The 21,027-nt window shown below is 36.2% G+C and overlaps 1 long non-coding RNA gene across 1 annotated transcript in view; it reads left to right on the top strand.

The window, feature by feature from the left end:
* The window catches only part of LOC121100691, a 37,606-nt gene extending 22,428 nt beyond the window's left edge, over positions 1-15,178 (top strand). Inside the window, exon 3 of the long non-coding RNA XR_005832405.1 lies at positions 14,840-15,178. This is a non-coding gene — a long non-coding RNA (uncharacterized LOC121100691). The remainder of the gene's footprint in view (positions 1-14,839) is intronic.
* Positions 15,179-21,027: the final 5,849 nt, after the last annotated feature.

The raw sequence follows: 21,027 nt of genomic DNA, 5'->3' as shown, positions 1-21,027 counted from the left end.
GAAAGGTGAAAAGTAAAAGCCAAAGACTTTCTGAGAGTTACCCAATCCTTACTGGTAGAGATTATCCATTTTCTTATAGCCCGGCATATTTCTGAATCACTCTGCAGCTATTGTCGTTTTTTCTCTTTTTGTAGTTAGATTCATATATGCATGCTCTAAAGAATAGAAAATAAGAAGACAAGAATACTTGTAAAATAGGATTTGTTTGTATTGAATGTAAACTGATGCAACCGCTCTGGAGAACAGTATGGAGGTTCCTCTAAAAATTAAAAATAGAACTACCGTACTATCCAACAATTGCACTACTAGGTACTTACGCAAAGGATACAAAAATACAGATTCGAAGGGATATATGCACCTTGATGTTTACAGCAGCATTATCAACAACAGCCAAACTATGGAAAGAGCCCAAATGTCCATCGACTGATGAATGGGTAAAGATGTGGTATATATATATATATATATGATGGGATATTACTCAGCCATCAAAAAGAATGAACTCTTGTCATGTGCAATGATGTAGAGTGTATTATGCTAAGCAAAATAAGTCAGTCAGAGAAAGAAAAATACCATATGATTTCACTCATATGTGGAATTTAAGAAACAAAAGAAATGAACATATGGGAGGAAGGAAAAAAAGAGAAAAAACCATAAGAAACTCTTAACGGTAGAGAACAAACTGAAGGTTGATGGAGGTAGGTGGGTGGGGGAGGGGCTAGATGGGGGTTGGGCATTCAGAAGGGCACTTGGAATGAGCACTGGGTGTTGTATGTAAGTGATGAACCACTGAATTCTCCTGAAACCAACAACTGTATGTTAACTAACTAGAATTTGAATAAAAATTTGAAAAAAAATAGTATTTGTGGAGACCACTGAGACAATAGAATACTAAGACAAATGAAGTCGTTATTCATGTAGCAAACGAAGTTGTAGTTGGTTTAGAGGGGTTACTGTTGGGAAATAAACTTTCAAGAAAAATGCAACACCCTGATAGAGACTGTCACTTGGCTCCATATTGTACCTCGTCAGTGATGTATGTCATCTTCAATAGGATGACAGGTGCTAGTTGGCTTTGCAGTTATGAGTCAAGACACTCAATTCCTGTGTATGTTTTTCAAATCAGGGAAGTGGAAGAATGAGAAGAGGGAAGGGACATAAGCTGACTCTTCACTTGGGATTGCCTTTGTGGGCACTTCTTGAAAACACAAGAACCTTACTTTCATAACTTTGTCTTAACCTTTCTTAACATTATTTCCTTTTTCCTTGCATGTATCAAACCTTAATGCCAAACTCACTTTGAAAAAAAGTCTCTGGTTTACCCAGAGATTTACTGTTTCCCCCCTCAAACGTCCTGTGGTTCCATGTTTAGAATGCTGTCCTTTTCCATCTCAAGTAGCTGAATTCTTAATTAACCCTTTCTCTCCTGTAAGCTGTGGTTCTCTAAGGGGTCAGAGTAGCAGGGACTTAGACCATTTCAATCAGAGGGTCATCAAGACCAAAATGTGGAAAATGTCAATATGGCAATCAAGTCTTGTCCAAATGTAAGTTAGAATCAGAGAGGGAAATTAAACAATAACTTAAACTGTCATTACTATTATCTCCATTCTTCTCCCAATGCCGAGATCCTGAGAATTTGCAAACAAAAAGGAAGAAGGGGAAGGTGGCTGATATGTGTCTTATTCTTTGACACTTTTAAAATTCATAATACCTAGATAAGGCCAGATGCCTCTGTGCCTTGTGTAACGTGGAGACTCTGTAAAGTTGTAGATATTGTATACCAGCTGGGATTGCCTTTTCTCTCACTTGGTCACCAGGGGCTCTTAGGGACCGTAGGTGAAATTGCCTCCAGACATATACAGAAAAAATCTAATGTGATGATGTTGTATCAAAAGGAATAATAGGAAAACATTACACAGTGTAAGGACACAATATTATGCTTTGAGAAATTAACAAGTGTTGTGGCTGATTCAGAAGAATATAATTCAAAATGAAGGAGGTGGGGTAGGCAGAAGTCAGGCCATGAAGAACCTTGTCAGCTAGTTTAAAATTCAGGTTTACATCTTCAAAGTAATTTTTGAAATTTGCCTAATAATAAGTGGTTCTCATATTTCATACTTATTATAGAAATATCTCTATAATATTCTGACAGCAAATATTTGTTTGGTACATGCTACATGCAAATCATTGAAATACTTCCTCTTCTAAGAATTCCTTAATCCCTCAAAAAAAATTTGAACTCTGCCTCTTCCAAATCCTTACAGCTTTTTACTTTAGATTTCAATCTTTTATTGGGTAACATATTTTAAATATAAATGTGACTATTAACTTTTAGCCCTCTGTCAAAAATTTACAACAGATACAAAATCAGCTTTTCTCCTTATTGTTACTTTTGCAGAATTCTTGCTTTTGCAGTTAAAATACTTCCTAGAACAATACTTTTGTATGAGGAGTCCATTTTGGGGTAGAGTTGTTACGAAGTTTCTCGCAACTGAGAAGCGGTTTTAATTAGGAGGTTGAAATGACCCTTAAATTTGATATCTTCTGTGCCTTAGATCATAAAGGGGATCTGACACAATATTAAGTCCCCAAATTCTGAACTTCTGGAGGCCTCTCCAGAAGCCCTGCTGAGGCTTAACTCTTCATTTCTTAGCCTTTTACAGAGAATGGAGCAAAGATGTTTTGAGATCGGTGACCATGAGCAGATTGTATGAGTAGGCATGCTATCAACTTGCTTTTGGTCAGTACTTAGTGACTCTCTTTAAATTTGTTTGTCGTTGGTCTTGTTGCTATCAAGATAGGAAGAAAGTTCAGAGAATCCATGATTTTAACTCTGGAGATGAAAAGATTGGCAGTAAAGGATTACTATGAAGTGAAGCAAGCTTACACCCTATCCAATTAACTTCAGCACGTGTGTGTGGGTTAACAACTGAAAGAAAAATTGTTTCATCATCGAGGAAGGAAAAGTCTTTATGGAAATAATTGATATAGCACCCAATTACTTTTGAAACTTAAATTAGTAAACCAGAGAGTTATCTCAATGAACTAGATGCCGCGTATCACAAATGTTCTGTAATGGCGATGAATATTAATTTTCATCATTCTTTGAAATTAAAGAAGAGAAATAAATATTCCAGATCACTGTTTCCTGAAGCTTGGTCCATGGACAATTTTGCATCAGAATCATGTATGCTTTATTCACTTATGTAATCAGTAGTAACTTTTCCCCTTAGTCATTCATGAGCTATTTATAAAGTATTTATCTCATGCCAAATGCTGTTTAATGTTCTGGGGCTGCAGTGGTACCTAAGAAAGTCTCTTCTCTTGCTATTAGAAATGGGTACTATTAGAAAAAAATTATCCTGGGCTCTTCTCAGACCTACCAAATAAGAATATCTGGTGATCAGGCCTTCTGAGGCTTTTGCCCTTGATCTCTAGCCAACATTGCCAGCAGTGAGAAAAGCTGTCCACAGTTAACCAATTCTTGGGTCAGTACAAATTGAGATAAAACTTTTACAAATGTATATATTCACTGTCTGTGTCCCAGAAACTTCATATTTGAAATAAAGATTTCTCTTTATGCATTTACTAGTACACACACACACACACACACACACACACACAGACAAATCTCCAGTTTTCCCATTAACTTGGGAGACTGAAGATAGAGACTGGAAGCTTCTCTGAAACATTTCTATTTGGGCACATTTCTCTTAGTGTCACATAACTCTTCGATTGATTTGTTCAAGCCTGTCCATTTTTTCTGTGATTTCCACATTTGATTGCTTCTTTCATTGTAATCTTTTCCTTCTATCATCTTTTCAGAATATATATTTCATGATATATGCTGGATAAGATCTCTTGTTTCCTCTGCTTTACCAATGGCATTAGTATTTTTCAGATTGTAAATTTAGTCCTAATGTCAGTCTTTTCTTGTAGTGATTCTATACTGCTCTTTTGGCCACTTTGAGTTATAATTTAAGCCCTGACTTCCTTCATGTGTTCTAACTGGTTTCTTCTTCCCTCGTAGATTTTCTAATTATTCTTTCGGTACTGTCATTTTTGAGTGGGAAGGAGATCAATATCTTAACTATACTTTCTTTTTTTTTTTTTTACTAATGTGGCACCTGCTTATGTTGGAAGGCCTAGGCCCCACACAGCCAATAAAGTTAGCAAAGTCACTGCCCCAAAGATAAAGTGAGACTAATTTGCTTTGGCAGCCAACACACCCCAAGAGATTTGGGAGCCCAGCCAACCTGAACTTGGAAGCAGTGATGAAGCTGTCGACCGCCCGAGACTCTTTTCGTTCTGATTCAGTGCAAAAAGGGTGGCATAGTACAAAGTGGTACCCAGCTAGATTCTATGAGGCCAAGAGCTCATCCCAGGTATTATACCAAGAGCCAGGCCACAATTAAGACAGGAAATAATGTAGAATAAGGCAATGCATCTCTGACAGGACACATTTTAAATATAATATAATATGTTAATTGTACAGCAACATTTCTGTGACTGCAGGTGAGAGAAAGCTACAAATATTTTTCTAAGTATAATTTCAATGACTTTATTTAGTTGCATTTTCATGCCCCAACACCCTTGTGTTTTGCTGAAATATGTTTAAAGAACAGAGTTGAGATCTCAGCTGTTTAGTTGGATGCTTTCAGTGGAATTATTTTCCTATGAATTACCTTCAAATGCCTCCCCAAAGAGCATATGTAGGCTGTTCTTAATTAACTTCGGAGTAGGTATGAGCTGTTAGCAATTTCTCAGCATCAGGATCAAATGCACTGACTTTCATTGCATCATTTCATACGTGGACATTCCATAGAAAAGTTGATCATGTAGCCATTAAAAAAATCCTGCCCCCCAAACAAGCAAATGGGTAAGTATGACAAAAATTAGTAAGATAGTGATTAATGTACAGGTAATAATTAACCTGCAGAGCTTTAATAACTTCTTCTTTGAATTTGCTATGTGAAACCTATTTATAGCTCTGGAAAGTGATATGGGCCCACCTTCAAGTTTTCAATTATTAAATTTGAAGACTTGTTTTAGAATTTTGTAGGAATTAGTAGAATGTACCTACCGTGAAACTGTTTTAAAAGATACTTAGAAAATTATTCATATTTCGAAGGCTTTTTATAATAAATTAATCTGTGTATTATGCAAGATGCCATAGTCTGACATTCAGGTATTCCTTTGAAGCCAAGCCAAGATAATGAAGTACTTATATTCTTAGTCCTAATTTCTCCCACCATTTATTTCTGTCATCCTGCTGCTTGGCAGCTGCAAACCTAGCTCTTACCTCTAGGCAAACAGTCAAGCAAGCGTCTCTTTCCCGAACTAATGGCCATGTGGCTCCTTGGATTAATTGGCAAGTCAATGGTGCAGCCTGTATGTTGTTTCCCCAGGAGACCTGGTACTTCACATCAGCAACTTTTTGATTTCAGTTTGGCCCTAAGTTTGCTCCCAATCTTAACCCTTTCTAGGCCACTTGTATTCCAATGGATGGCCATAGTAACTCTATAGCTCTTATGATAGGGGATAGATACATTTTCAAAAAGCCTTGAGGAAAGTGATAAAGGAATACTGATGAACTAGAAAAGAAGTAAACCATCTTTGAAAAGTAGATGTTTCTTTTTTAAAATCAACTTTTTATGTGACCATTTATGTACAGAAAGGACTTTTGGAGAATCTTAAGACAAAGCATTTTTGATGAGTTTTGCTGGATAGTTTTTCTTGAAATTATTATTTAAATTCTTAATTCCCTTATATGTATTCACCCTTAGGCAGAATAGGTTGAAAATTGGAACTTTTCTTTCTGATTTCACCATGAACTTTCTAAATGAACTTGGGAATATTAGATGAAGTATGATTTCTTCTGCGTAGAATTAATTTTGATAAGGTAAGATCTTTTCCAATTCTAGAATTCTGGATATATATTTAAAATTCAGCCAGTGATTCCAAATTTATTATCTAAAGATAGAAACAGACCTCAAATACTTCTAATTAGTTTGTCTGCTTAACAAAAATAATTTCACCTGAGCTCAGGAGTTCTTTATTTTTTATTCAATCACTACCAGAATTGAATGTTTCTGAAGGAATCAGTGAGGACTGGTGCTGCTTAGAAATTATTCTCTTAAAATGACCCAGTGCTCCAGACCAGCTGGAAATAGAGATTGGGCCACATAATTCTATTTTAAATACCTTGAAATTTTCTAATACTCATGTTAAAAACGGGACAGATCAAATTAACTTGATTAATATATTTTAAACCAGTATATCCAAAATATTATCCTTACAGTATGTAGTTAATATTTTAAGATTTATTAATGCTATAGTTTACATTTCTTTCTTGTGTATTTTCCACTTTAAAGAAATGTCAATTTAGGCACTAAATTGTTCCCCAGTTTTATTAAGAAATAATTGACATGCATCACTGTGTATGTGTAAGGCACACAGCATAACAGTTCAATTTATATATATTGTGAAATGATTACTACGATGGGTTTAGTTAACATCCATCATCTCATATAGATACAAGAAAAAGAAAACAAATTCTCCTTGTGATGGGAACTCTTAGCAAGTTTTCCATGTATACTACAGCAATTTCAGCTATAGTCATCATGTTGTACATTACATCCTTAGTACTTATTCTTTTTATAACTGGAAGTTTGTACTTTTGCGCCAATTCCTCCAACTCCCCCTCCCTGCCTCTGATAACCACAAGTCTGATCTCATACAGTATTTGTCTTTCTCTGACTTATTTCACCGAGCATAATGCCTTCAGTGTCCTTCCACTTGCTGCAAATGATAGGATTTCCTTGTTTTTAATGGCTTAATAATATTCCATTACACACACACACACACACACACACACACACACACACGTCATTGGTGGACACTTTAGGTTGTTTCCATGTCTTGGCTGTTGAAAATTATGCTGCTGTGAACATGTGGGTGCAGGTATCTGTTGAAGTTAGTGTTCTTATTTCTTTTGGGTATATTCCCAAAAAGGAATCCCTGGATCATATGGCAATTCTATTTTTAATTGTTTGAGGAACCTCTATATTATTGTCCATAGTGGCTGCACCAATTTATAGTCCTCCCAGTATGGCACAAACGTTCACTTTTCTCCACATCCGTATCACCATTTCTTATCTCTTGTGTTTTTGATCATGGCCACTCTAACAGGAATGAAGTGGTATTCCATTGTGGTTTTAATTTGCATTTCCCTAACTAGTGATGTTGAGTATCTTTTCATATACGCTTTGGCCTTTTGTATATTCTCTTTGAAGAAATGTCTATTCAGGTCCTTTGTCTATTTGTTAATTGGATTATTTGTTTTATTGCTCTTGAGCTGTATGAGTTCTTTATATATTTTGGATATTAACCCCTTATCGGCTTTATGGTTTACAAATATTTTTTCCCCATTTTGTAGGTTGTCTTCTCACTTTGATGTTTTCTTTTGCTGAGGCAGTAAACTTTTTTCAGAAATAATTAATCAGCATTTTTATTCATAAGATTGATAAATGGAAAAGTAGAATCACCCCTGCAAATTGTTCCACGCGTACTTAAAAAGTTCTTAATTAATTTTGTATTTAAATTTAATTAAATTTAAACTTAATTTAACTTAAAAACTGAGTCCCTTAGTGGCACAAGCCACACTTCAACTGCTCAATAATCACAGGTGGCAAGTGATACCATATTGCACGATGCATATCTAAAGGTAGACCTAGTTCTCACTGGGAATAGATCTTGAAATTTTTAAGACTTCTTAATTAATAATAAAATATTACAGAGGGTGATAGAGACTTTCCTGTTAAATTCATGAAGTTTAATGATATGTTAAAATAAATATGTTTGCCTGAGCTTTTTTTTTTTTTTAATTTTTTTTTTAACTTCAGTTCTTCTCTACAAATACTGATTGCCTGCATGGAAAATAATTATTATAACTCTAAAACCCTTGCTTTTTAGGCAATCCAAATTACCCAGTCTCTTCTTATAAGTAAAATTCGAAAGCAAGGGGTAATAATTGTGTAATAGCTTTCTATTTCTGCTGCGATCTTGTAACACTGCAGGGTAAAGCATCTCAAGAGTACAGAGAACATCTTGTCCGAATTTCAGCATAGATACACTAGCACATCAGTTTCTTAAGTACATACACTGCACATGATCTTTTTCAAGCTCAAGTTTTCTAAGCTCTGAGTAAAAATCACTGAAGAAGAGGAAGGATTTCCTTTAACTTTGAATATGATGTTTAACAAAGAAAAAAAATCTATTCCTTCATTGTGAAAAAGGTAGTTAGATATCAATTTTTTGAGCTGAGAGAAAATTAGAGGTCCTGTAGTCTTAACTGCACATTTTCCAAGTAAACAATGGTGTCCCAGAGAGGCCAAGTGACTTGACAAGATCGTTGGCTATTTTGTAGCAGATCCTGGACTGGAACCTATGTTTCTTTTCTGATTTCCTACTTCGAACTTCTCCTGACATTTATGCAATTGCATGTGTATAAATATAAGATTGAAAAATTGTTATACTTGATTCCAAAAGGCAACTGGGCAAGTACATAGAACAGTAGAAAGATACTTCTGGTTCTTGTATACTAAAAATCAGTCCTAAATTTTAGCAATAACAGTTTTGTTCATTATGTACTTTTTATCCTCACCAAACCTACAGAAGTGCTTAGGGACTCAGAAATAGACATGATGTGATGAGCACTGGGTGTTACATGCAACTAATGAATCATTGAACACTACATCGAAAACTAATGATGTACTATATGTTGGCTAATTGATTTTAAATAAAAAAAAATAGACTATATAAAAAGCCAGACAATACAAATTAAAAATTCATAAAATTTGCCATAAAATGTTTAAAACCAGAAAGAAGATATTGTAAGTAATGTCCTTTTAAAAAATGTGAAAGGTGAGGTTCAACGTATTTGATAGGGTATAAATAGCCTTTAAGTGTAGAGTAGCATGTTTGAACTATTAGGTAATATAAAGTAAGAAAATGAAATATATCAGCTTACATTATCAGAAACATCATATTTTACCTACAGACAGCAACCTACTTTAAATGCTGAATCATGTTTTTGTTTATTTGTTTGTTTGCTTTTAAATGTGTATAACTGTAACACTGGCATGTTAGCAAAGCAAGATTCAGAAATTCATAAAAATTCATATGACTAGCCTGCTGATTGATAACAAATTAACCCCCCAAACATTTCAAGTTTGTAAAGAATCAATATTTCAGGATGACCCAAAGTAACATAATTTTTAAAAGTTAAAATTATTACCTAAAATGCAATTATGGGAGCTGAATGGTGAGTACATGAAGTTCATTTACTTTTCTCTACCTCTGTATATATTAACATTTTCGTAATAAAAAGGTAAAATATTTAAAAAGATGCCTATTTTTCAAGATAGTGGAATCGTAGTACTCAAAATCTTTGTAGAGAGAGGGTTAAAAAGAACTATCGGCAATAAAAGAAAAAGGTTCTAAGTATTGTGTGCTCAGTAGAGGTTAAGAATATCACGGACTATTACTAGATACGTGGCTTTAAAAGAAAGCTCACAAATGGGAAGAACCACGAGTGACCTATCTGAGCGGTAGGAGCTCCTGGGCCTTCACTGCTGTGTCCACTCTGACATTAACGTAGTTTAACTTTTTCGGAATCTCAAATTCGCTATTCAAATTCATGCTTCGAGTAAAATAGTTGGCTAGTCACTTGAGTCAGCCAATGGACTAGCTCATTCTAGGTCAGTTGCCCATTTCTGGTCCAATCACCTGAGGTCTGAAAACTGAGGCTGTCATAGGATATTCAGGACTATCCTCTTCTGAGCAGTACACACGGTGAGTTGTTTCTGAAGGTACGGGGATGGGAAGGACAACATGGATGTTTCGATATGAGCTTTTTCAGTTTGTACTGCACCATCCTCCTTATTTCTGCTGGCCTTCACACATCTGCTTTCCCACCAAAAGTTATATAGTCCCTAAGTATACATAAGAAAGTTCTTGTGTGATGCTTGCTTTTGATCAGAGCTTGCATTTGATCTCCATGCATCTATCATCTTCATTTTATTTTGTACTGTGCTGACATATTACAATCCGTGTTTTTCCAGGCCACTCCAACTTAGATTGATAAAAAAGGTTAAAAAAATTTGCAACGAAGTGGCATTTCAGTTCTGCAGATTTTTAGTGGCATGACAATTTCAGAGTACTAGGGGAGAATATCTATGATTTCTCTGGGCATTCTTTTTAATTCTCAAGATAGCTAATGTTATTGTAAGCCTCATCCTCGCATGATTGAGGTCAAAATAGAAAACAGGCAGTAGTTTCCCAATAGGCTCTCACATTTCAGTGGCCGGATCTAGGTCATAATTTCATGTCTGAAATCAAGGACTCTCTGTTCACTATCCAGCTAACATTGAAGTTTGATTAGAAACGAAGAAGGCAGGAAATATCTTTGGTGTAGACCAGAAAAGGTGTCTGTTACTTTCACCCCCTTCATTGTAATGCAGGCACTAAAACTTGGATGGAATTGACTTTACCCCAGTGGCTCTTGATCTGTAGAAGCCAGTGCCCCATTCACCTGTTTCCATGGTGATTAGTTCTATAAGGTAGGCCTAAGCCAATTGGCACATGGCATTTCTCTGGCCACAGGAATGCTTTTAGGGCTGGTGTGATACAAACTAAGCTGACAGCTTTTGTTCATCCTTCCAGAGTACAGAATCTTCTTTCCTGGAAAGTACCTTATTTAGAGGACTTCTTTAACCATTTTATCTCAATAAGGAAAACCAAACTTAGGATGAATCTGACTCTACAGAGTGCCANNNAAAGAGAAAAAAAATAAATTAGGTTCCGTATTGACATTGGTGAGGTGCTGAATCAAACCAACTGTGAGGGCCACCAGTTAGGTGAGCAGTCAAGTCCCTTTTATGTTGGAGCTAAGTTGGCTTTAGGGTTTCTGACAGTTATTAGTCCTACTTAATACTGTAGGATTTTGATGTGTTATTGTTACATTTCTTAAAAACTATATCGATTATATGAAAAATAGATTTGTATTTATTTTATGTTTATTATTTATTTATTTTAATAATTTCTATTTTGTTATATTAGTCACCATACAGTACATCCCCAGTTTTCGACGCAATGTTCCATGATTCATTATTTGCATATAACACCCAGTGCACCATGCAATATGTGCCCTCCTTACTATCCATCACCAGCCTATCCCATTCCCCCACCCCCTCCCCTCTGAAGCCCTCAATTTGTTTCCCAGAGTCCACAGTCTCTCATGGTTCATTGCCCCTTCTGTTTCCCCCCCTTCATTCTTCCCTTCCTTCTCCTGCCGATCTTCCTATTTCCTATGTTCCATAAATGAGTGAAAGCATATGATAATTCTCTTTCGCTGCTTGACTTATTTCACTTAGCATTATCTCCTTCAGTCTCGTCCATGTTGCCGCAAATGTTGTGTAATCGTTCTTTCGATGGCTGAGTAATATTCCATTGTATATATGGACCACAGCTTCTTAATCCAGTCATCTGTTGAAGGGCATCTCAGCTCCTTCCACAATTTAGCTATTGTGGCTAAATTTGTATTTATGAAAGACAAATGCTCAAGCAAATCTATTGTAAAGATTTTTTTAAAACCAACTTTTTCTTAAGGAGGACATTTTTACAAATTATTGGCAACAAATTATTATATCTTTTGAGAGCAAGTTAGCCAGTCTATAGCAAAGCCAAGCCTTTGCTTTGCTTTATTTTATTTTCTTATCAGTAATTTTGGGCTAGTATATTTATAAGACTTTTTTTTAACTAAATATGCAGTATAAAGATATTGGCTTTATATACAACTGAAAGCTTTAAGTTTCTTTCTCTGAAGTTTATAGGTACAAGGAATGTGATTGGAACATAGTACATACTGAATATTTAATTTAAACTTGACTTATATAAATACAAAAACAGAATAATTGAAATTCAGCCCCTTCATGCTATAAAATTCCTAGCAGTTCATTCTGAGGAATGTTGCAGGATGTCAAGTGTCTTCTATGTGACCTGCACTGTCACTGGAGGCCTGTGGCCTGGTCTCACCATCACATCAATGTTCAGCTGCCCCTGTGACCATCAACCTGTTCTCCGAGGACCAAACTTGCTTTGCACGTTTCGACCCAGTGGCCACGGGCCACTTAACCCCTATGGAGGGATTTCCTTTTTTGGATTGTGCAACATTTATATAAAGGGATTGTTCCATGATTGTTCATTAATAAATCTACTTCAGCTGTTCCCAAGAACGTGTCCACTTACGATGTTGACCTGTAAATTCTGACCTCTTGCTTCCAGTGCCCCAGATAACACAGACAGAAACTCACTTTTCCGGTTAGTTTCTTTCAACTGAAGGAACAACCTGTACAATTTATACCTGAATAAATTCACATTCCTGGGCGGAAACATACGAAAAAAATTCTGGTTGACTCCCTTTCCTGAGGAGCCTGAGAATCCAGAGTACGTGATACTTGGGTTAGCAACAATATAATCTCCGACCTTCCTGCTCGGGCCTTTCAGGGACTACTGATGCCCTTCCCGCGCCCCTGGGAATACTTCACGCACTGCGTCTCAACACTTCGAGGAACCAAATCATAAGGCTTAGAAATTTTTGTAGTAGGAAGTTTTTGTTAATTATTTTATACAAATTCAAAGTTACTGTTGGAAATGTTTAATTCTCCTGCATGTAATTTTTTTTGTCTCCAAGTAACCACAAAAATCATAAACTGTCTTTACGTACATCATTGTTTTCAAGTAGGTTTTACACACACATACGAGAAATTGTCAATGAATGTTTATATATGAAAGTTTAATTGAGTTAGTGTCCTTATTTTTAATATTTTCTTAGAACGTAATGGGTGGACATATGTGAAGACTGAGTTTAATGAACTAGTACCACCCTGCTGAGTCTTAACCATCAGTACATGTCTGTGCTAGGCCAGGTTTTATTTCCAGTTTATTTCAATTAAGTGTCTGTAATGTAATTACATGGCACAGGAAGGATCTGTTGATGTTGTGAATTTGATTTTTAATAAGATTACTCTAAACTCTAATGTGCCTTTATAACTTTGAAAATTCCTGTTAGATAATTATCTCTCTATCAACTGTTAGGAAACGTCTCATTTCTATAATGACTGGGAAGGATTTCCTTTAAGGTGAGTTATAGTAGCGAAGGAACTAGAATCACATCTTGGTTTATTAACTACAAACTCTTTCTTGATACATTTGGCACTTTTTTGGTTAAAGCTAGTTCCAAGCTATCATCCATGGTGTTTTCATTTACAGTGAAAACTCCTCGTTACTTATATTGTTACATTTGCCTTTTTCAATTTTTTTCTCCTGCTGTTTCTGTTTCTATTTTCCACCCACATTTTCTTTCTCATTTTCTCAAGTTTCCAGGATTTCCAATGGGAAATGAGGTTTGCCAATAGTTCTTAATATCCAAGTAGATAATGAGTCCTTGGATTTTTGATTTTGAGATGTTATTTCCCTGCAACAGTTGCAGAGCAGATGTCCACGTGTATGGAGTTTAATGAGTTTCACTCTTCAACTGACACTTTTTTTTTTTTTAGATTTTATTTATTAATCTGACAGAGAACTTGCACAAGGTTGCGGGCGGGGGGGGGGGCGGCGAGGGGCAGAGGGAGAGGGAGAAGCAGACTCCCTATTGAGAGGGAGCCTGACTTACTCGGGGCTCAATCCCAGGACCCTGGGATCATGACCTGAGCTGAAGATGGATGTTTAACAGACTGAGTCACCCAGGTGTCCCCCAACTGACACGTTTGGTTAATATTCTTTCTAACATTGAGGAGGAGTTGTAAAACTTAGTGGTATGTGTTGTTAAAGAGAAACACCCACCATAATAATTTTATATTACTTGTAATAGGCACTATTATTTTAAATATTGAAGAATACATACGATACTTCATACATACTGATATTATCATTGACTAATACATTCTTCCCAGAAGATTTTTAAATTAGAAGTATGTTTGTGAAAATTGCTAATTAAGGTCAGAGTTAATGACCACTGAATTGAACATAGTCTTACAACCTAAATAAACCTACTAAATGGATAACCATAAGTTTGATTTTATCTTACTATGAACTTATGCTAAAACGTGAAAAGAATGGTTTTCAATTTAGGAATTTTCATTGTTCATATCAGTAATCTGGAAAGAATTGGTTTCATTTTTACTTATTTTAGGTAAAAATTTTATTCTATTTTTTGGTAGAAAAATTACTAATTTCATTTTTTTTTCTAGTTTCCTCAACTTTAAACTCTAATCTTCTAAATGTAAACAATGCTCAAAAGAGAAAGGGTGGCATCTAGATAGCTATACATGTAAATATCAAATAAAGTATGAATGGTAAACCAGATTATGAAGAAGATTGTATAAATTCAATGATGAGCTCATGTCATTTTCATTTTCTTATACTTAAAATAATTTAAAGATATAATGGAATCTGATAAAGCCTTTCTATGGCTACCGATAGCAAATTCAAAAGTAGAATTGGTTTTTTTCTTTCTTTTTTCTTTTTTTTATTATGTTATGTTAGTCATCATACAGTACTTCATTAGTCTTTGAGAATTGGCTTTTTATTGTATTAGAATTTTAGGAATCTAAAATTGGAGGTTCCTATATAGGTTCCCAAAATAGGAAATTTAATTGGAGCAATTTTTAATTTATTTGTTGAGTTTTTACCACAACATAAATGTCTAGATAATGGACTTAAATCCTCTTGTGTTAAAAAAGAATACTTCATATTTATTTGTCATCGTGACTTCTTTCAGTTTGACAATTGACGTTGACCTCACAGTACTGCCCCCCAAGAAACCCTTGGCTGCAATCTCTGATACTAGAACTCTCTGCAGTCTTTATCTTGGACTTTTGAGACTTGAAGCTGCCACATTATGTGAACTCTGGTCAAGTTATATACCAGCCGGTTTTATTCACTAAGGATCAAGCTGAGACCAAGTAAGTAGCTTGCCATACTTCTGAAATTAATAGCCATCTCGACATGAGTTGTTTATCTTTTTCTCTTATTTTAATTGATGAACACTTACTGAATCTCTAGAGAATTGTAAGTGACTGAGTCTAGTTGATACAGAATGCAGGATTGAGCCACTATATTTTAGCTCTTTAATTCTGTTTTTCCCTTGGCTTCTAAAACAGGAGTTGAACAGTTAAAACTATCTGGTTCTTCTTTCAATATGTAGTTTTTCATGTGTAGCACCATGTTGATTTTGTTCTTATATGAACCAATGACCTAATCATTACTTAAATGTATTCATTAAACACATCATAAAATTAGAATGATTTAATTTCTTAATCCACAATGGGCTGGGTTAGGTGGAAGGCAGAATTTCTCCTGGCATACCGAGTTACCTTTGTAAATCTCAATCCTATAACTAAATTTTGAAGTGACATTTACCAAGTCTTGCAGTTTTGTAATAGCAATGACAAATATTTTATTTGGAAGAAAAATGCTTTTTTGAAATGTTATTTTTTATTAGTACTTTAACATGTGTCAAAATGTGCTAGTTATTTGGTGACCTGGTGGCCAGGAACTCATTATTTCATCTTTTTTTTTTTAGTAGAGAAAAGGCCCCCATCAGCCAAGGGCAATTCTCTGGTGAAGGGGTCAGCTGTGAGCTGTTAGCAGACAATACTTAGAGTGGCTGATAGATGGTTGCATCTGCCTGGTAAAGGGAATCTGTGTAGAGCATCCCAGAGTCTGCTGTAATCAGAAAGACATACGAAAATATTTCTAAAATTGTGAAATGTCATAGAAGATAGGTCTCAAAAAAATCTAAATGCTCAGGATAAGGAGCCACTCCACAAAATTTAAATAGTTTTAAGTTAAATCTGAAAGTGCTATTCTATACATCTAAGTAGTCATTAATTTAGTATATCAGTGTCAATTAGTATGAGTAAAGTTTGGATAAGTGTTTGAGCAAATAAAAAAAATCACAAATGTTTTATGGAAATTGTAATTATATCATCCTTTAAGATTATCTTCTGGAAGGATGACTTTCACTTGGAGTGTCTGTTGGCAATAAAGACTAACTATGACCTGGTACTGTCATGCTCTATGTACTACACTATCATTCATTCATTCATTCATTCATTCATTCATTCATATAGTTATTGAGAACATACTGTATAACAGGCACTAAGCTAAAGATACAATAACAAATGTTTACTCCAGGAGATAATCTGTGATCAAAGAGCCATACAAGTATAAACTTACAAACTTGAAGTTGGATGCTGGGAAGGAAAATGTGTGGAAGTACAGATTATATTTCAGGTATAAGAGACTTAGTCTGGGAGTGTAAGGGACATTCCCCTGAGGAAAAGAGGTTTGAGCCAGGGTCTGAAAGATGATACCTATCAAAGAAGATATGGAGACTATCCCAAGAATACATACCTGGGGGGGAAATGATGCTTTCAAAGAACTGAACAAAGTCTAGGATAGTAAATGATTTAGGAGTGGGGGAAAAGTGGTTTAAAATGAAATGAAGAGATTAGCATAGACTGAAGAATCTTGTAGACCATAGAAAAATTTGGATCTTTATTCTGAAAGCAAGGTGAAATCATTCATGAATGTTGCCTATTTAAAGCTCATCAATGAGGGACACGTGCATGGCTCATTCAGTAGAGCATGCAACTCTTGATCTCAGGGTTGTAAGTTCTAGCCCCCTGTTGGATGTAGAGATTATTCAAAAATAAAGTCTTTAAAAAAAAACAAAACAAAACAACCTGTCAATGATTTTCCCACATTCCCAATTTGAAAGTGTGTGAAGCAGGGCTAAGTAGACAGCTTGAGGATGTATTAAAAGGAAAGTGCAAGGTCTCTTGTCTGATATTTTAAGTTTGACTAATAGGAAAAAAACCATCGAATGGATGGCCTAAGTTTGCTTTGGGATAGCTGAGTTTTTGGTGGAACTTGCCAGTGAAGATATCAAGTAGGCCTCTCTCAATGGAATTCTGTAGTCCAGGTACATGATTCGGTCTAATGATATAAATTTAAAAATCATTAGCACAGAAAAACTAATGGATCAGGTGATTGTATAATTCATTGTCTAAGCCACAACACTCGAAAGTGAAAGAGGTGTTATTAGCAATCATACCGAAACAACAAACAATTGAGAATGTCCTAGAAACATCAGGGAGGATAGTCACTTCGTCAAAGAAAGAAGCCTTGGATCTGAATTAGATTATCACCAGTTTCTTCACCGAGATTTCATCAGGGGAGACTGGCATTGTTTTGATTCACATTGCTATAAGTAAGTCGCTGTTATTCACAACCCATTTAAACAGGAAAACACCCAACACTATTGCTCGAAACTGAAATTTAAAAACCTTCTTTTTGTCAGGGAGAAAACAAATGTCGCAGGATTTTATTTAGATAGTTTTTGGCTTTTTTTCCTTTTGGAAGGCACTGTGTAATTACAACCATAGAAAGTAAAATTATGTTTAGAGGGGATATGCAAATCTCTGTGGCTGCTCTGGACCCTTTGACCATCCTGGATATTCTTGCTTTTGCTACATGCATTCCCAGGCTCCCTTGTGACTACGTGATGGCTTGGGCTAACGTAGCAATCTAGAGCCTACTGGGAAGCCTGTTGCTTCCTGTGGTAAAAGTGAAAGTTGTGACTGATACTATCCTTCTCTCTTGTCCATCTTTGAATGTAAAAAATGAGGCCTGAGCTGTAGTGGAGTCTTGTGTCTATGAAAGAAAAACCAAAAAAACAGATACACTGGAACTGAACCACTAAGATAGTTACACAGTATTTAGTGTCAACAGCAGTTTGGGTTTTTTTTCTTATGTGAGAAACATTGGCTCTTCATATTTAAGACACTGTATATCAGTTTTTCCATACATTTGCAACAGAAGCATTCCAAAATGATTCACCAGGCCAGGAGGTGATGATTAAGCAACTCTCTCAGAAACTTTCTTCCAGAGAAGTTTCTCAGCATGGTCCTGGCCACCAGAGCTCATTATTAGTGATTCCATGTTCACGCATAGTAAAAGCTTGCTATACTAGTGAGTGATGACTTGGGTCCAAAAAATTCAGTTCGGGAAAATCGATGTAGGATCAGGTTTTTGCAAGAGTAGTGACATGACTGGGGCAAATTTGTCTGCTAATCGGCCAAGAGTTCCCTGGATGCTTCTGAGTGGTTCACATCTGCCCTTATGGTTCGGCACCTCCTGGTGGTGTTTGTCTGCTCTGGTTTACGGATGAATAGAAGCTGTTAATGATTCTGTAGGAGTGACTGACAAAATAAAACATGAGGTGCAGTTTGCTGACCCAACCCACACTGGGTAGAGAGGATATTGTAGAGGCAGGAATCTACTTGCTACTTGCTTACTTCTCAAGAAGAGGCTGCCAGCTCTTCTTGCCTTCCCCCTTACTCCTGTACAGATCCCTCTCTGAGACCGAAAATGGGAAATTGCATCCTTAGCTGTTTGGGAATGCATGCTTGCTGGAAGATGAGCCTTCAGATGAAATCCAATTATATCTAAAATCACCTTCCCGTGGAGCTTTATAGGCGGTTTCACCACACTATGTATACTTTAAAAAACCTGGGTTCTTTGTAGCACTAATAGCTACTCATTAAAGCAGTCTGTCCTCCGTGAGAGATAAGGGATACTTGGCACTCACCCGACTCCCCTTTGACCCATAGCGGAAGTTCTGAGGTTTGTGGGATGGTCGGTAAGTTTAACAAGGAACATTCTCCTGGCTATGTGCCTTTGTGCAGACTACTGTATGGAATCTTCATTGGTGTCTTAGCCCCAACTGTCTTAGGTTTTTTTCCCTAAGAAACCCATTAAGCTAACTCTTGGTTTAATTTCCTACCACAGTGTTTTCTAAATTGGATTCTACAGTCATGTGCTTAGTTCAATAACTTTGGAAATGGTAAGCATTAAATTTTTTTTTTTTTTTTTTAGCTCCAGGACTTCTCAGAACTGTCATTCTTGAACCTTTAAGATCAGCAGTGTAGAGAATGTTTTAGACTCATTTGATCACCAAGCTCCTTTCTCCTGCAGAATACTGCGGGATTCATGCCACACATGCGTGTGTGCCTGCGATAAATTTGGAGGCGTGCTTTCATTCTGGACAGGAGGGTTTCATCTTGCTTGTATTCTGGGGGATCTCTTTTTCTGTGCTACCTTTCTAAGTATTAGGTTTCTTCTTTTCCCAACAGTTTTGTGTGTGAGGGTGAATGTCAGAGGCATGTCAGGATAGGAGCTGACTTGTGAGAGTTAGAAGTGTCCTGCTCAGTGTGAGAAGTCTGGAGCAGCACTCTGCACACCCAAGGGCTGCATGCACAATACGGCACATTATCTGATTGAAAAATGACATTTCAGTAACGAGCTTTAGAGCTGGAAGATACTTAGACATCTATGTCACTCTTCTTATTTTACAAATGAGAAAATTAGTGCTCATCGAAGTGGAGTGGCCTTGGTTAGCAGCCAGTCAGTGGAAGAACTAGACTTAAAATCCTTAGCAAATTATCTTTTTCTCACCCCTCCATCCTTTCTCACAGTTCTTGGAACATAGTAGTAACTTAATAAATGTTTCTTGAATAAATAGATGGTTAAATTAGTATCAGTAACTGTCGGATTTCTCTGAGCTTCCTGTCTACATCTTCCTTCAGAATTTATAGACTCTTTCTCCTAGAGTCTTTTATAGCTTATTCTTTTAAACCTTCATTATTTTGATATAAAGTAAATGAATTTGTCATCCAAGTTTCTTTTGTAACAATCCTAAACATCAGTAATTTGTTCCAGAATTCTTCCTCAGTTATCCATAAAGGAAATGAGGGAAAAAACTGTATGGCATGGATTGTTAAAATCAAAGATAAGACTTTCAAGTCATTCTTTGAAAAGGATTTCCCATTTTTCCTTCACATCACTTCCTGCCAGCCAATGCCATAAGTGGCTTTTGTCACTTACATATGTACCATAATAGCCAAATGTGTTCACAGTAGACATTTCTCCATGTTGTTAATTTGTGACGTAGGAGGGGACTCTGAACCAGTGAAGCCATACTTCCCCATTGTGGTCTTTCATGACTATTTTCTGGGAACATAATACAGGTTTTTGTATTATATTTAGGACCATGACATGGACTCAATAAGGATGCCCAAGCCTCACATTTTACACCAACCATTCCCCCAAATCTGAATTGAGACACCAAGGTGTGAATATAAAGACACATATACATGCAAATGGTACATTTGCATCTCAGACAGACATATAATGAAATTGCAAACGTAAGCAAATAAAACCACATTACAGGGCAACCTTTGCAGTTATAATGCCCTTAGTAATCTAAGACTTTGGAGGGAGTTACCTTCAAAGTTGGCAGAAAGGGGAGAAAGAAACTGCTCCACACTGTAGTGGTCTGCTTCTGAAGGTAGTGGGGGAACATTACAGACGAATAAATGAAATACTTAATTCTCTTCCTGTGGAATAGAGCGTGGATCTGGATTTCTTCTTCACAAAGAGTTCCCAGTTGATTCTCCCAGCTGTTTCATATTCATTTGTGTCACTTGCTCTGCCTCACCCCAGGGTTCTGATTACTGAAATTCATAGGTCAGCTCATTTGTATAAATTGTCTAATTTCTCTTGATGACTATGTTCATGCGAGGACTATACTCTGTCATCTTTTCCCTGGTGCTGGTTTTATATTTATATTTTTAAAGTTAAATGTGGTGTTCTTTTTGATTTAAAAAACCAACCAACCAACCTCGTCATGAATTATATGAGATAATCCGTACAGTCAGGGTAATCTTGGAAACTGGGAAAATGGTGGCTGAAATGGTAACTTTAATGTGGATGGAAAACCTTCCTGTCTTAAAGCAGCTGTTGTTTCCTGTTTATTCTGGGGTGTGTGTATATGTGTGTGTGTGTGTGTGTGTGCGTGCGTGCGTGCACATGCACTCAAATTAATCATTAGAAACATTTTCC

Source organism: Ursus maritimus, unplaced genomic scaffold (assembly GCF_017311325.1).
Source record: "Ursus maritimus isolate PB19 unplaced genomic scaffold, ASM1731132v1 scaffold_5, whole genome shotgun sequence".
NCBI lineage: Eukaryota > Metazoa > Chordata > Mammalia > Carnivora > Ursidae > Ursus > Ursus maritimus.
Note: the sequence above shows the minus strand (reverse complement) of the source record. Positions and strands in the feature narration are given on the sequence as shown.